The sequence below is a fragment of the Pipra filicauda genome, unplaced genomic scaffold, assembly GCF_003945595.2.
Source record: "Pipra filicauda isolate LSUMZ 115617 unplaced genomic scaffold, ASM394559v2 scaffold77_size3566232_pilon, whole genome shotgun sequence".
In the NCBI taxonomy this organism is placed as follows: Eukaryota; Metazoa; Chordata; class Aves; order Passeriformes; family Pipridae; genus Pipra; species Pipra filicauda.
Window position 1 is genome coordinate 468,143 of NW_024104953.1, and position 16,694 is coordinate 484,836.

At 45.8% G+C, this 16,694-nt stretch overlaps 2 long non-coding RNA genes across 2 annotated transcripts in view; both read right to left on the reverse strand.

The window, feature by feature from the left end:
• LOC113997095 overlaps positions 1-16,694 on the reverse strand; it is a 313,930-nt gene that overhangs the window by 192,160 nt on the left and 105,076 nt on the right. The gene's annotated exons all lie outside the window — the stretch shown is intronic.
• Positions 9,813-14,466, reverse strand: LOC120324935. Its single transcript, XR_005566658.1, has 2 exons — positions 14,399-14,466; positions 9,813-10,015 (listed from the first exon to the last, which is right to left on the reverse strand). It is a non-coding gene; the product is annotated as an uncharacterized LOC120324935 (long non-coding RNA).

Genomic DNA, 16,694 nt, shown 5'->3' on the forward strand with positions numbered 1-16,694 from the left:
TTTTTCTTTTGGTTCTCCTGTGAGAAACCTGCTTTGTTTCTCCAAACCTGGATTTGCCAGGTGATTAATAGAAGACTAAGGATTCTCCCAGTTTGAAATAAAGCCCTAAAAAGAAAACAAAAAAAGATCACCATTACGACAGCTCTGGGGTTTTGGTGAAAGCAAAGCAAGGAGCAGGTTGTGACAGAGATGCTGACAGTCCTGGCTCTTCATATATCCACATAGCTGTGTTTGTCGTGACAAACCATCGGCTCGTGGGTAACTCTGAGGATTTAACTGGACTCCTCAGACTTCAGAAGACATTTGAGAGCAACGTGAGTGACTCTGAAGGAATCACCATCCACGGTGGAAACGCCGGAGGCGGAAAGCAGGTCCCCTTGGACACGGCTCTGGGAACAGGCTGAGTCAGCAGTTCTCCAGCCCCGCTAAAGACTTCCTCTACCTTCAGGCACTAATTTGTCTGAGGACTTTTGGAAGGCTTTTGCTAAAGAGAACCAGAAAGCCTATGAAAATGTGCATTCCTGGTAACACTTTCCAGCTGTTCCCTGTGAGGCAACAGGCAGGGAAGGGTGTGTTTGGAAACACCTCAGACTGAAGCGCTGGGGCTGTCAGGTCTGCCCCGGGTTTTTAGCGGTGCAGCTGTCAGTGAGTTCCCTGAGGGGGCAAACTTGAAACCCCCACCTCTCAGAAAATGTGCTTTTCTTGCTCTTCAGACTGCACTGGACTTTCAGGGGGTTCAAGCAAGAGTTTCCACAGAAGATTCCTATGAAAAATGCATAAGCAAAGCCGTAGGTGCCACATTCCCACCTGCTCCTGGAGGAGCATCACTGCACAGTGCTGGATAAAAGAACTGCTTTGGGTCAGTGGTTTTGGGGTTTGGTTGGTTGTAGGTTTTTTCATTGGTTTGGGGTTTTTTTGCAGTGATACACCTGCTTCTCCCCTCACTTACAGCACCATCAGCATGGAATAAATCTATTAAAATCAGCCGGATCATCATCCTGGGGAGAAAAAAAAAAAGGCCAAACTCCAAAACTGACAAAAAAAAAATTTAAAAAACCCCAAACAACAAAAAAACAACAAACAAAAAAAAGTCAATGTCACTCTTCCTTTCATTGGATATTTCCTTCCATTTCTATATTTATCCTGTTAGAGATGATCAAACTCCTCTAAATTTTGAAATTTCACCTTATTTTTGATTCTGGCATCAAGCAGTGTTTCAAAAGGATGTTCAGGGAAAATATAAGCAGAGGGTAGCAATAAGTCTCACCAAGTTGAGACTTCATTCCAGAAGCAGGCAACTCAAGGACAACAGAAGTACTCCTGTAGTTTCTGTACTTAGAAGCAGTATTTTGCTCTGACTAATCTGTGTTTCTTTGGCTATATAACCTTATTTTTATTCCTAAAGTTTAAAAACATATTTATTGTTGGACATCTTCAGCTACTATTGAATATCCAGAGCAGAGCAATGAGCCAACCATTAATCCCACTACACTGCTCTGTTCCAAATTCACAAGTTTTTATCTTAACTGGCTTATCATCCAGGCAACGTTCTTAACATTTCCTCGTGACAAATGAAGGAAGTCATATGGCTTTAATACCTAAAGAGCTATTCAAAAGAAAACTAACATATATATTCTTGTACCCAAGAAAAGATAAGGAATTAAAGCAAGCCTTGCAATGAGTTCACTGCAGCATCTCCTGAAGGGCACTTGCTTTGGGCATATTTACAGCACGGGAAAGGATCCTGGATCAACACACATTAACAAGACTTGTCTACTTGAGATCCTCCGTGAAATCTTAGGGGTTTGTTACGCTTCCTGCTGATTATTCCCATTCCTAGATCTGTCTGGTTGTTGCATACAACTTTTGGCACTTAGCAGTGCTCTGGTTACACAGCGAGATCCCGCTTAGAGGACAGCCAGGCTTGTCCAAATTACACCTTCTGAAAGCCTGCTCTCTGCTTTTATTTCAAGTCTCCTCTCTTTCTCCTCTTTCCGTGCCAGGAGGAATCAGGCCACTCTGGAATCAGACTGAGCACACTGGGTAACCTACAGATATGGAATTCAAGCCGTTTTCTCCCACTTCAGTTATCCCCCTTCACTTTTCCTGGAGTTTTTCTACTCCATCTCTCCTCCTAGCCCTTCCTTCTCCCCACATTTGCTTTTAGGCACGTGAAGGGGGAAGGAAAAATGGAGAAACGGGCAGGGACAGCCAGGCTGGGGTGAGCCTTGGCAATCTGCTGCTGCACTGATTTGCTGCTGCTGCCGCCAAGCTGGTGGCTGGGGCTCTGAGGGCTGCACAGTGCCATTGTCCCCCTGCCAGTGCTCTTTCTCCACCAGGCCAGTGCTCATTAATGAAGCCCAGCTGGGCTTCACTGACCTTGAACCAGGTACCCCGGGGCTGGCAGCAGCTCCTTGTTAGACTCAGCCTCGCTCAGCCCACTGGAGGGTGAAGGCTGAGCCGGGGGCTGCTGGGGCAAGGCAAAGGCAGCTCCACGCACCAGAGTGGAGTGGCACCACTTCCCACATGTCACACTCCCCAAGCGTTAGGATGTGACACAGGAAAGGAGGTACAGGCACCTGGAGCAGATGATTCAGCTCCAAGAGACGGAGCTTATATGGTCTGGAGGTAGTGAAGGAAACTAATCACAGCGGCTCAGGGGAAACAAATGAGCGCTGAACAGGTGCCAGCAGGGACTTGGCACTTCCAGTCACCTCGCAGTTCATTTCCAGTGCAAGCTGGGAGGTGGATCCGAGAAAGGTTTTTTCCTGTTCTAGATGTGTCACCCTGCAGAGGTCTTGGAAATGCCCAAGTACAGAGGAGGAAGGAAGCAGCTGAAGCAGCACCAGGGGAGGGGATGAGCGTGTTAATCCTTGCGATCTTGCAAGGGTGGCAAATCCAGACACATCCCTGGGCACTGTATCGTCCCCAGCTCCAGGAGCAGCATCCACACATGCACACAGGGAGGTGAGCAGGGAGCAGGGGGTTACCCTGGGTACACCAAAACACCTCCACACTGACTGTGGAGAACCCCTGCCACCAAACCTCTCTTCAAGAGTTGGTAACAAGTTAGTTAATAATGCTCTGGAGGTTTGCAGGTGGGAAGCTCAAAGTTTATCAGCAGACCAGACCTGTGAGCATGTCTGAAGGGGCTCCTGGGTTAAAATCAAACCACTATGAAATAAGGAAAATAAAACCAAAAATAAGAGCTGCACTAATGATCAGAGATCTGAAATACAAATTGCAACAGGCTACTGCTGTTTATAATGTTGACCTTGCTTTTTTTTTTATAAATCCACTGTGAAGGACAGACATACCACCTACTGCCTCGTCCACCAGACGAAGGGCTGAAGCTATTTTTGGCGTTCGTTATGGTCCAGGTGGCCCATCTGGCCTGATTCACTTGGCCAGTTTTCCTTTCCATCTGGGAATTTTGACCCTCGTGCTTTCCAACTAATTGTATCACATTATCTCCTTTTTGTTCCCCACTTCCCTCGCTGCAAAAGGTTGCAAAAATCTCATGCGCTGTGTTAGAAAGTCTCAATTAACCTCTAACCCCGCTTCAGTGCATGCGGCTTGGGTTACTTCTCACACCCAACCGTGGGCCCATTAACACGTTGTCGTAAAACAAAAACTGTTTTGACGGGCTGTAATTGCTGCTAAGTGATGCCGAACAAAGGCGCTCTTGTCCCGGGGCGGCCGGGGCTCAGCCCCGCTCCCAGCCCCGCTCCCCCGGCTCTCCGGGAGCTCCCCACCGCTGGGAGCTGATGGAGGAGCCCAAGACACCCCACAAACCCGGCAGTGCCCCCGCAAGACCCGCAGGAAGATTTCGGGGCGGTGGGCTGTACACCCCCCGCTTCCTCCTCCAGCCGCAAATATAATTAGTTTATGTTCGCTGGAAGAGGTCGGAGGTGACCGAAGGGCAGGGCCCTTTTTGTTTTTAGGCAAGATAGTGGAATAATTGCTTGACGCTCAGATCTGCAGGTGCTTTATGAAGCTCATTTGGTGCTGGCAGCCCGCAGTGAAAGCTGATTTCCCTGGAAAACGCCGGATTCCATGTGACAGGGTTTATTTGCTGTGGCAGGAGTGATTGTCCATTCATGCCATTCATCATTACGGTACCTGTTACAGTCAACACTTACTTCAGCCGCCAGGCCTTTTAACACTTGCTCTGCTTCTCCCCAAAGGCCGGGCATCTGCAGCCGGGGCAGGGCCGAGCCTCCATGTGCAATTCCAGAGAGGACACAAGGATGCCAGGGGGGTTTGTGCCTGCCAGCTCTTCTCCTGTCCCACCCAGGACACCGAGGAAGCCTTTCCGGGCAGTGACAGAGCCACGGGACACCCTGCACAGACTGACACCGTGAAACAGTCCCTGACCAGCCCAGCTGTGACACCAGGCACCCTGGCACAGATTTCCTGGGAAAAGCAGGTATTTCAAGGTAGGCTCCCCCTCAGCTCGAGCTGCACGAATGGCAGTATCCATTTTGCTAAATGTGCTCACTCAGAGAGCTGTAAATACACACATACCGTGAGAAAAGCCCCTATGCCAAGGGAAAGACAGACTGAGCAATTCAGAGCCCTCCTTCGAACTGAAGGCAGGATTTTGCTGGAAGTTTGTCCCTCGCGCCCATTCAAATTCAAATTTCAAAGAAACTGATCTATCCCCAAGATAGAAACGGTGCACTCCAGTGCTCTCTGCATCGTTCTAAAAAGTGATTTTCTATCTTGTTCTTAATTATGTGCAGTTCTTGTGTACAGAGCCTCCCTGACAGACAACCTGGCCGTGTATGTCCTTAATGCCAGAAAATTCCTCCTGCTATCCAGCCTGACTCTTTTTAGATGCTATTCAACCTCATCACTAATTGTTCTACCTGCTACAAAACCCGAATTTCCCCTCCTTCTTTCTGCAAAGGCCTGCACGCAGAAGAGCTTTGTCTCAGAGCAGATGATCCTTGTTACACAGCATCGACAGCTTCCAGAGCACAACCAGAACACTCGCTGTCCTTTGTGCAAACCAGCGGTGCTCGGTCCCTGGTTGTAATAAAGGAAAAGCCACCCCATCTTTTTTTAATTCCAAACAGCCCCCCAGTCCTTCAAGTGTCTAGTGGGCTGTTATCTTTTGTTTCTTACTGTAAATAAAAGCTAAACAGCTTCAAGCATTAACATTTCAAAGCAGCCTGTGCTTGGAAACACACCAAAATAGCTATTCCAGATCCTCTGGAATAGCTGTTTTGGGTAATTTCCAGGCATAGACAAGCCTTAAGATTTCACCTCCCGATGCTGCCCGCAAGGGGTTGCTGACCCCAAATCCCAGCTCTAACCTCCCGTGCCTGGAGGTACCACCTGGTCTAGGAAAGCCAGCTCTCTCACAGCCAACAATTACAGCTCAGACATTTCCACATCAGTATTTCTGGCCTACTGCACTCATTACTGGTTTATATCTTATTTAGCTATTTATCTCCTGGCTGGGGAACGACATTTCTACAAACATTATCTGAGCCCTGATTAATAATGCACAGATATTACCTAACCATGTCAGCTGGCACTTCTCCATGGAGCTGCACAGAGCTACTTTAATTTCTATCAGGTGAGGATCTGGCCTGCCCAGGACTGTGTTAACAGAAGGCAAAGCCCGAATGTGTTTTATCTGCAGTGATAAAGGTTACATTACACAGTGCACGGAGGATATACCTTCTCAGAAATGGGATCTTGGCTGGAGCGTGTACTGGGCACAAGAGCTGGAAAAATGTAGATATTTTCAAGTAGGAGTGGTTAGAAATTGCCAAGAGCTGTCAGTCGAAGCCTAAATCTAAGCAATTTGTTATTGCCTAAGTTAACAAGTGCCCAGATCTATCAGGACAGTTTAAAGAGACAAAAATCAGGTCTCTGGCCCGCTTTTGCAGGCTGGGGAGGAAGGCCCTGAAGGGAGGCATTCCCAGGTGAAAGCTGGGCACCTCAGAGCAATCCAGAGCAAAGATAAGACAGTGCTGGCTACAGAGCTGGGCCCAGAAATCGGAATGCAGCATTTCTCTGCCTGTTTTGGAAAGCTAATGCATATCCAGGGAAGCAAAAGATCCAAAATTCAAAAGGAACTGAAGGTGTGCGGCCCCAGAACTGTCTGGTTTCTGAATCAGCTGGAGAGGTTTAGCACCTGAACTCACACCACCACCCCCTCCCCGGTGCTGCTTGGCAGCCATTGCGTGACAAATCGGAACAGTGATTTATCGATAAAATCCCAAAGCAAACTCTAAATAAATAATTGGTAATTCATGTTTGCTTTTTATATTGAAAAGTTCTCCACAGAGACAGAAGATAAACAACTCCTTTTCAGGAGATACATGTTACAAATATTTCTGCAATTACACACTGCAATTTGTATAAACAGGGAAGGGAAATGATGCATTAAATGCATTTTTAATCTTTGGAAGATCTTTTCCCACAGACAGCACTACAACTGAGGAGAAAAGGTAAGAGTAGTGTTTGACTGTCACATCCCAACTTCTTGCCTGTGTAAGCTGCAGAATTTTCCTCTGCCCCTTTCACCCATGATTCACTAAGATATTCCACCAAACTGCTGAAGCAAAGCCTATAATTAGGTTATTATCTTTAGGAAAGGAGTCTAATTGTAGGACAACAAATGCCAAGCACATGAAAGATTACTCGTGTCTTAGGAACAGATGATGATACCTTCCACCACATGCTCCTTTCTGTGTGTGGAACACTGGGATGCCAGTTTCAGACAGGACTGAATCACTGACATCTACTCAAAGAGACATCTGGAAGTAGATGATTCCATGTGGTGAAAAGGAACGACAAATTAACTCCACGAACAACATCATTTTCCCGGCAGCGAGGGGGGGAAAAAAAGGAAAAATAATCCAACTGTGTACAAGTGGACTTCCAGTCCAGAGGTAAAACATATGGGAAGCAGTGGCAGAGGCGGGGGGACAACTGCTGTACAAAGGATGCGGGGAATTTCAGCCAATTAATAGCTGTGGGAAGATGAAACAAAGATGACTCAATTGTCAGGCAAATCATTTCGTTTCCCCCCACAGCCATCGCTGCTCGTTATTTGATACAGATTCCCACTAAACTGGCTCAAAAATAGGTCAGAGAAGTTGCACCTATGGGTTGAGCAAGACTTGTGCTGCCAGAGGTAACGTGAGTCTTACAGGGAATGGCTCAGCCTCTGGAGTATAGCTTGGGATTCACCACCAGGAAGGCATCCAGGGCCATGGAGCTTGAGTTGGTCTCCTAAACCCACGGAGTGACAGCCTGAGCTCAGCTCTAGCATTTCTAAATTAATTCATCGAGAACCTCCAGGAGTTTTGCCCTCAGAACACAGCAGAGAGCATCATGTAGGACTCACAAACCAACACGGCTGTTTTTTTAAAGCTGTTTGTCAAGTTTCAATAACTGTCAGATAAAATGACAACACCACTGAAGCACCTTTATCCAGGTGCCTACTGTGGGGACAGAGGATGAGCAGTATATAGAAGTTATTTTTTTTAAATCAAAAGTATTCAGTGATGCCCTGAATCAAGCGATTCAATGCAAAGGTTAAGGAAATTTCAACTCCTGTGGCAGAAGAGTCACCCATCCCATTTCCCAGCCTGCTCACACATCTGACTGGGTGACCTCCCACAGCAGCAAGATTGACAGAATAACTAATACTTTGTGTGAAGTAGTACAGTAAAGCCTCATTAATAGTCCCATTGCTAATCCACACACCTCATAATTCACACACAGAAAGCTTTGGTCTCTTCCCCCTTCTCTGCTAAGATTTCACAGATTGCTTTAAGGAGGTCTCACATTACCCAGAGTTCAGGAGTATTACAAAACACATTGAACATTCCAGGACACTCCTGGACATTTTTTCCTGTACATGAAGGATAAACAGAAATAATCACAAAGCCTGTTCACACAACAATGGTCCAAACCCACAGCTTTAGAGTCATTTCCACAGCTGCTGAAATAATGATCAAAAGGGGATTGTTTCATTTTGTGTTTCCTATTTCATCTAAACAAGCTTAGTTAGTGATATTATTGAAAGGCATCATCTCATTGTGAAAGAAAAGATTGATTTCTTTCTAATGTTTCCTCCAAAAATCCAAAGGCCTCAGGAAAACTCCTTTTAAACACTTCCTGCAGAGTTATTTCATGCTGTATTTCATGCTGTAACTCGAGTTACTGCCTCATACAGAAAAGGAATTCTTAATTTAAACGGGTGGGGGGCTTGTTAGCTCACCTTGGCTCACCTAAGACAGGACATTTGAGTAGTGAGTAGATGAGAACTGCTAGTCCTCCAGTGTTTTCCCATAACTCCTGCTGGGAAGGAGGAAGGACAACAAAGTTTTCCTGGATCCATTAAAACACGGTTTGTAGAGCAGCCCAGCCCAGAGCAGCCCAGCAGAGCTGCCTTGAAGAACTGGGAGCCTATGAATTAATTCTTTCATCAGGGTTTCCAGGAGAACTGTTGTGACATTTCCGAGCCCAAGAGAAGCTCAGTCTTTGTCCTCTCGGCAAAAATAAGCGGGTTACTCGCGTAACCAAGTCAAACAAGCTCACATCCCCTCTCTCCTCATGGGGAGAAGCATGGAGAAGATGTTGCACAATCTCTTCCTCTTACTCATTGTGTGTCCTCAGCACAGCTGACCACAGAGCTGGGGACCATGGCCAGAGTCCACAGCAGTCGTGGGGAAGATCCTTCTGAAATCTAACGGAGCAAAACCCACCAGACCCCGTACATTACAGCTGTTACTGTATTACACAGAAATTCCCCAACTGCATGCACTGGTTCTGTTTCCTCAAGAAATTCAGAACCTGCTCAGGTAGAAGAGAAATTCTTCCTATTTCTGCCAACCCTCTCCTACAGCATTACCAGAGCCTGATGAAACGAAACGTCCGTCCCTGCTGTGTCCGGCAGTAACATCTGCTCTGTTGGCTGCCCTCACTTAGCTCCACTAAACTTCAGCTTACAACTGCTTGCTTAAAAAACAAGCAAGCAAAACCTCCCAGCTCCCACTTTAATAATTAAAATAAATAAGTGGAAATGAACTGCAAACACTTTTCTGACATCACGTTACCGTCGCGCCTTACAGGAGAACACTTATCTGAGGCTGAAATTCGGCTTTGGGGCCAAGGGCCTCAGCTCCTCGGTGGACCCAAACCATTTTAAGGCTCCTTCCTCCTTAATTTCTTCTCCCGTGGCTGCTAACAAACTCCTTGGAGTCAATGGCAGCTTCACCACTGTTGTATATGTAATCCCCCAGCACATTAAGGATATCAAAACACAGCTACTGGCCCCAAAACTCTCTTGCTGTCAGTCACTCCTCAGCAGGAATGAGCTGCCATCCCCTTCTCTGGGGCTCATCCAACTGTCCCAGGAATCAGCCTGATTTCCTTTTCTATTAAGGATGTCATAAAAGCAATCTGGTCCCTCACATGAGCTGTGTTTTGGTCCACTGTATAATGGAGTCACTTGGGTCAGGAAAAGGGATTATTCTCCTCTGAAGCAGCTCTGTTGTTTTGACCTTGGTAGATGAAACTATTTATTTTAAAACGAAAGCTAAACAAATAAATAAAAGGCAATGCAAGACTCAAGAACTTGCTCTCGTTTGTTTGTTCTTGAGTGTCCAAGGCTTTCATTTTTTCGGGTGGGTGGGGGAAGGAAAAGGGTGAATGAACTTTTTTTTTTTTTTAATGGAAACCTTTCCTTTGTCAGAAAGCTGAATTTCCTTAAAAGAACTTCTGGAGGAAAAAATTACAGATTATCTGCTTATGCAGCTCTTGCCACCAGAATTCAGCATTTGTTCAGTTCAGAGTAGATTTTATCTCGAGTCAGGACTCCTTGGCAAACGTGAGTGCATGCAGCAGCATTCCAGCTTTTCCCACCGTCTGTACTGGCCTTGCCACTTCGGACCAAAAGTTCTGCAAACACTCCAAACCAGTATTCCTGTGATCTGCTGCTTAGAAGCTGCTCCAAATTTGATTTCCTCCCTGAGGATTCTGACCCCTGTCAAAATCAAACATGGATTTTTCTCTTTAAAAACAACCAATACAATTATTTCTGGGGTTCCCATTTCCTTCCTTACCCTCTTCTGCAGCAAAGCAGGAGGAGATTCAGACCTGAGTGAAAAGATGTTCAGCAGACAGACAGACCCAGCTCTGCACCTGGTCAGGTGAAGGAGCAGCTTTAAGACTCTCTGCTTCATAACAGCCAACTTTATACAACCTTCTTTTGTTCAGAAAAGGGTTGTGACAGCAAAGCCACAGCCCCAACGTGATTAGTTAAGCTGCAGAGTTCCTCTAATAGAACCAACCACCAGGAAAAAAAAGCAAAAGCCACCATCATTAAAAAGAACCTGTTTCTGCCTCCCCACTTATTAACTTAGACCTTTCTCCCCAGAACGCTGTTATTTATTTTCTCAGCTTGTTATATAAAAGCTGTTCCTCTTGGGGAGCACTGCACACACACACACAGATAATCACTAATAAATTGCAAAGCTCTGGATTTCACAAATTAATTCTGGCTTAATCTTGCCAATCATAATCTGCCAACAAGTTCTCAGGTCTAGCCACCACATTTTTGGTCCCACTAAAAGCAGGAATTTTAATACTTACATTGCAATTCCATATAATGAAGACTGATGTTTAAAAAATATTGTCATTGTTAAAAAAATATTTAAAGCAGGCTCAAAAGCTTTTACTTGTAGTATTTCTAAAGGAAATGATTGCTATTTTTCTTGGGAAATTCAGTTTGCACACCTACCTAGTACATAATTTGTTTTCTATTTTCTTAATACCTATAAATTGTGTTTGACATGTCTTCCTTTATTAAGCTCCTAAATTTGTCCTCGAGTAAATGTGTGCTTGTTTAAAGTAGTTTAACACTGGTTCAAAACCGCTGGGGCTGCCAGGGCACAGTTTTGAACTTTATGCTCCCAAGAAATGTGTGGCCTTGACCTTGCCAAAACCCCCTGTTTTATGTTTAAATGGTCACAGATTTAATAATGGGCTGCAAGAAAGAGTTGCCATTAACTACCTCCTTTACTTTCCTCCTAGTTAACAAAACACTTATGTGTGCAGTGGCTGCTGTAAGAATTGAATTAGTTATCTAGGATAATCTGCCCACATTAGCAAATGGTGTCCCACTAGGTCAATACAGAAATTAATTGTGGGATTCTTGTCAGATCCACATTGTTTCCTGGCGCAGTTGCGAGCCACTCAATTAGACACCTTTCAAGGCCTTTTGCTGGGCTAAATGTAGCTAATTGCTCCAGTTCTGGACGGGGATGATTCATCTCCCAGATGTCTCGGCCCCCTCGGCAGCGCTGCTCGGCTCATACCGACACATGGACCCAGCCGACAGGACGTTCCCGTGAACAGGATATTTTTACTCACTCCTCCCTTTTATATGATTAATCCCAAACAAGGAAGGTCTCCTGAATCACGCTCTCGACACGGCAACTCCTTTAGGTCTGCTGGCTTCCCACACAACGAGGGCCTGGCCATGAATGCAGCCCCTTTGTCCGTGCTCTCCAGGTGCAGCGCCATTCACACTTGGGCTTGACAGCAGAACATAACAGTTTTTATTTGCTGGTCTCCTCTGTCAAGTATTCTTTTCTCTTCTGCTGCTTCCTCATTTGTCCATATATCAGTGGCAGGGCTGGCCAAATTGAAAATGAATGAAGCACAAAGAAAGACTGTAGTTTCCACAGTGACGGTCTCTGGGAAAGCAGTGCACGGGTTGGTTTTTTTTAGAGAGTCCTCAAAGGTCACCGGTAGCACTTGGAGCTGTGAGTCCCAGAGGAAAAGACCAGAGCATCTGGTCCACTGGTTACCAGCTTTCAAGGAGAAATCCTCATGGGCTGTTGTTTAAAAGCCATGGGGGAAAGGATTAAAAATATAATAACCTTGACATTTCTTCCCCAGCTCCCTTTGTATACGAGTAGATTCAGGAATACAGCAGTGAGGGAGACAGGGGCAGCTTGGTACCTCAGTCCCCATGGAGCAAGACCAGTGTTGTCTGTGGGAGGTGTGTGATTCCAGCCCTGGTGGGTGCCTGCAGAGTGAAACCTAAACTCCTTGGCTCCATAAAACCTCCGCGAGGCTCCCTCACTCACCTGCCATTAACCCAAGCAGCCACCGGATGTCTTCATTGCTCCATGCCAACAGCCATGGGACAGCATTTCCCTGGGAGTGGGAAATGAGGTCCCTTAAGGATGGAGACACATGCAATGACACCTGGAAGGTCACAGCTCAGCTGGGCTTTAGCAGGAACGAACGTGCAGTGCTTGGGCACAGCTCGAGGAACAGGTTTTTGTTCAACGCACCACCGACTGTTCCTAGGACCTTCACTTATGACACAGGTTGTCTGAGCTGTCCATCAGCCAACTGGAATGCCAGGTATCCCCTGCTTGTGCAAGTGTCAAGAGAACACCACAACATCCAGAGAGCATTTGGAATGCTGAGGTCCCTACTCCACGACTGCCCTGATCACTGTCAGGCACTTGCCCTGTCTGCACTTCCCAGCCTGCCTTAACAATTGAGGATATGGCACCACGACCACTGAAAGGAGCTGCAGTGTCCACCTTGGAGAGCTGGTTCTCACCCAGCTCTGCACATCTGCATCCAGCTTCAGAAGGAAAAGGGAGGAAAACAAAGTGGATTTCACTGCTGTATGAAAATACAAACACACAGAGACAGCTGCTGTAAGCACTGGCTGGAACATGGGGGTAGGCAGAGGCCAGCACTGAGCTGGACAGCACCACCGTGAACATGCAGAGCAGAAGGACAGCTCACTGCATGCCCCTGGAGCGTGTCTATCAGTGAATTCATTTCTCTTCATCTCTTCTTTTTTTCCTCTTCTAGTAACTCCTCCTTTCATATCTTTCCTTGTCAATCCTCTTTCTCTCTCCTCCTCCATCTCCATTTTAATAATGTTTGTAATTCTCAACACTCCTCATACTGTCATCACTCCTCAGGAGCAGTGCCTAAAAATTCCTCTAGGCATCCTGAACTCTCTGCGAAAGAGGAGAGGAAGTTTCTCTCAGCTGCCTGCTCCTCCTTATCAACATCTGCCTCCATGGCAGCTCGAGTTCCAGGGCTGGGCTGGAGATGATTCAGACCAGTCCAGACCAGTTCACTACTACAGGCTGTGGTCCAGCTCTGCTCCCCAGCTTTACTGCCTTCCTTCTCTGGACATGTGCTGCCAGCACTTGCCTTAGGCATACCTGGAAATGCCCTTTTCAACCCTGCACCAGTCAGGTTTGCCAGGGACACCCTCAGGTAGGAAAGGCTCAAGAGCTGTAGCTCAAATACCAACCCCAAAGTAACACACAGTTTCAGTAAAACACGTTTTTGGGATCTCACAAGGCCTCAGCAAAGCACAGAAAGAAATTTATCTTTCTTATCAAAACTCTTCATGTGCTAACAACTGCATATTTGCCTAAGTGCTTTCATATGGTCGGGTCTGTCTGATACAACAGCCATTCAAAGCCCTGCTGACTCAGACCTTTCTTGGAGATTCCACTATCCCTCGGATCAGCTCTGCCTTTGGGGGAGATGTAAACTCCTGCAGCACTGAAAACAACCTACTTAAGGTTTTTCAGCTGTTATTGACTCCCTTGGTAGGTCAACTTCATTCACTCAAAAATTACAGCATCAGCAAAGTCCCCATCACACTTCTAATCTTTCCCATACCATTGTATAAAAGTCACCACGATGGTTTTCTCGGTGCAACAAATTAAATAAGCAACTTGGACGCTTTTCTACAGTTTTCCAATAAATTTTTGCACTTTTAGTGAGGTGGTAAGCCTGCCTTGGGCTAGCAGAGGCACTGCTTTCATTTCTAAATTTCCAGTGACCGCTCTATGGTAACACCTTAAGAGGTCAACTACATGATATTTTAAGTCTGAAATAATATTTTTTAATAATAGAATCACTATTTAGTATATTATTGCTCCACTGTTAGTGAACATCAAGCGAAAATAAGTTCAACGTGATACTCCTTAACATGGACTGCAACTACTATTAGCAACATTGATTATACAGTATCTCTTAATTTTATTTTATGGCTTTATTTTTTTTAAGTTATTTAACTTGCTCTGACTAATGATCATCTCATGCTTGCTTTCTGTATCACACTGTCAGGTTTTCAGGCGTCTTCTCCTGGTCTCCATTTCAGATGGAAACTTTCAGGAGCTTTTTTAAGCGCTCCAGAAAAGTAAATAATAATTGAGTCTTTTGTTTTGCTTTTAATGACTAAAGCTAATGAGAAGTAGGTCAAGCTGAACCCTGTTTTCCCAAGCATTATTTCTGAAGTCTGTTTGCACCTTGTATCTCCATTCTTCTCTTAGCCCTGCAGAGTTTACAAGCTCTCTTAGCACATACTCACATGCCAGTTATGCCAAGCAGACCAACTCAGACAGGAGAGACCATTCCCAAATTTGAGCAAGTAGCTCTCTGGGGTAGCTATTTAAAAAAAAAAAATAAAAAAAATTAAAAAAACCCAAACCACAAAAAAACTGAACATCACCCACATCCACTAATTTTTCTTTTTGGCTTATTTCCAGGCTACGTCTTAAGGTTTGAACAGGGACTAGTGCAGAGTACACACACAGAAGTTTATTATTCCACTGCTGCTCAGAGAGTTTAATGCCAGAGAGAGCAAGGCAACATGTGCAAGGGGACAATAGCCCCTTATAGCAAAGTTTTGCAATTTAAGGTGAAGAGTAGGTGTTCTGCTGTGCTGACAGTTGTAATCCTTGTCACAACAAGCAGCGCCACAAGTCCCTTGGACACCAGCACGGGAGCTGCACCCACGTGCAGTGCTGTGACTCGGCTCGTCCCTCCACACCCTGGGTGACACAGCCGTGAGTCTCAGCTGCTTCTGTGGAAACCACAAGCTCTTGTGGCTCTGGGGTCAGCAGCTGACCTAAGTTACTTCCCTGAGCTACCAGGGCTCTGGAAAGACATGGCTGCTGTCTAACGAATTCCAGTGCAAAGCCACTTCAGCATCCAGGCCCTAAACACAACCTCACCCCACATCACTATTAACCCTTCTAAGCATTCAGAACCTACACAGGGGCTTTGTGGCTTTGATTTACACCTTTATTTAGATATAAACTTTCCAGCAAAGACCCAAACATGTGTCCCCTTTCATCTCTCCATTTCTCTCTGGCATGTGATTTTCCACCTCCAAAGGTTTCTATGGAAAAGCCAGAAATCACAGCAACCCAAGAGGAAAAGCTATTTCTGATGGCACAGAACCAGGCCAACACCTGAGAGTTATGCCACTGCAGAGAGACCAGCAGTCTTACTGGAATAATCCCCCCTGAGAAACAGAGGAAAGCTTGGAAACCAGTGTTAAGGACACGCTTCACCACGGAACTGGATGTTCCACTGGCACGTGAGTACTGAGCCATAGACTGAATCCCTGTTCCCACAGGTGAACTGTGTAAGGTCCAGGTTTGCTTGGAGAAACCACCTGCTGCCCTGAAAAGGCAGCTCATGGCTAGGTCTTCCCCATGGCCATGAGAAAACTGAGGAAGAGCCCCAGCTTGAGGGATACTTGGATCCCTTTTTGTCCCTGTAACTGAGCGAACGCAGAGAACTGATCTGCAGCTGAAAGCAAGTGTTGGTCTAAAACTTGTCCAAAACATCTACTGAGGGCTGAAACTCTGATTTTTTTTGTACAATATATTTTTTTGTACAAAATAAATAAAAGCAGGTCTTGCCTCTGTATGGTTTGAAACGGGAGAAGCAGCACCACAGCAAGTTAGAGAACTGCTACCCCGGCAGAAATCTCTAATGGTATTTTCAGTCTGGTGGTAAGAGACAAAGCACGAATTGCTTGAGAATTCTGCCCCAAAGCAAGAAGCACAAAGTAAGGCCACAAAAGTGAGGAAGTTTAAACAGGAGACTATAATCTCACTCCCCAGAGCACAGAAAATGTGCACAGCTAAGGAGGCAGCTGCGGCCTGCACTGCTGTGCAGGTGCAGGTCACTGGTTTGAATCCAACCCAAGAGGAAGGGACAGGATTGCTGCCCTCTGGCAACAGGCTCCGGTGACATGAGCTGTCACTGTCAGCCCAGAGCACAGCAAACAGGTAGAACCCACCCCAAAATCTGTCACCCACCGTGATTTCATTTTTACACAGTTAAGCTAAGGAGATTCTCAAACAGCAGAACTACAGCGTGAATTATCATATAATGTGTCATTCACATGGTTATTATTCCTCCTTGAAGGACATTTTCCTTATTTGTGTCAGCCGAGCTGGCGTTTCTTCTCCATTCTGTTGCAATTCTTGTTTCTTTCATGGAGTGTAATGACATTTCCACAAACGTCATGTCTCCAGAGGGAGCATGCCAGAGAGCTGTTAGCCTAGAACTTGTGCTGCTGCAGGGCCAGATGGAGAGTACATTGAATTTCTGAGGACCAGGAGGTGTCTCATTTTGCCCAATTCTCCCCGTCTCGGGGAAGGCACACGTGCAGACACCGCACAGCCGCTTTACAAAGCTGGCAGCTCTTAAGATCACCAAGTTTAGTTCCCTTCCACCACAAGCACTGTGCAACTCACCCACATGATTAGGCTAGAAAAGAGTATTAAATTCCAAGTAGCCAAGGGAGTAGGAAATAGTATGAAAAGAATGAGAACTGCTATTTCCATAGCAGATTGCTCCAGACCTGC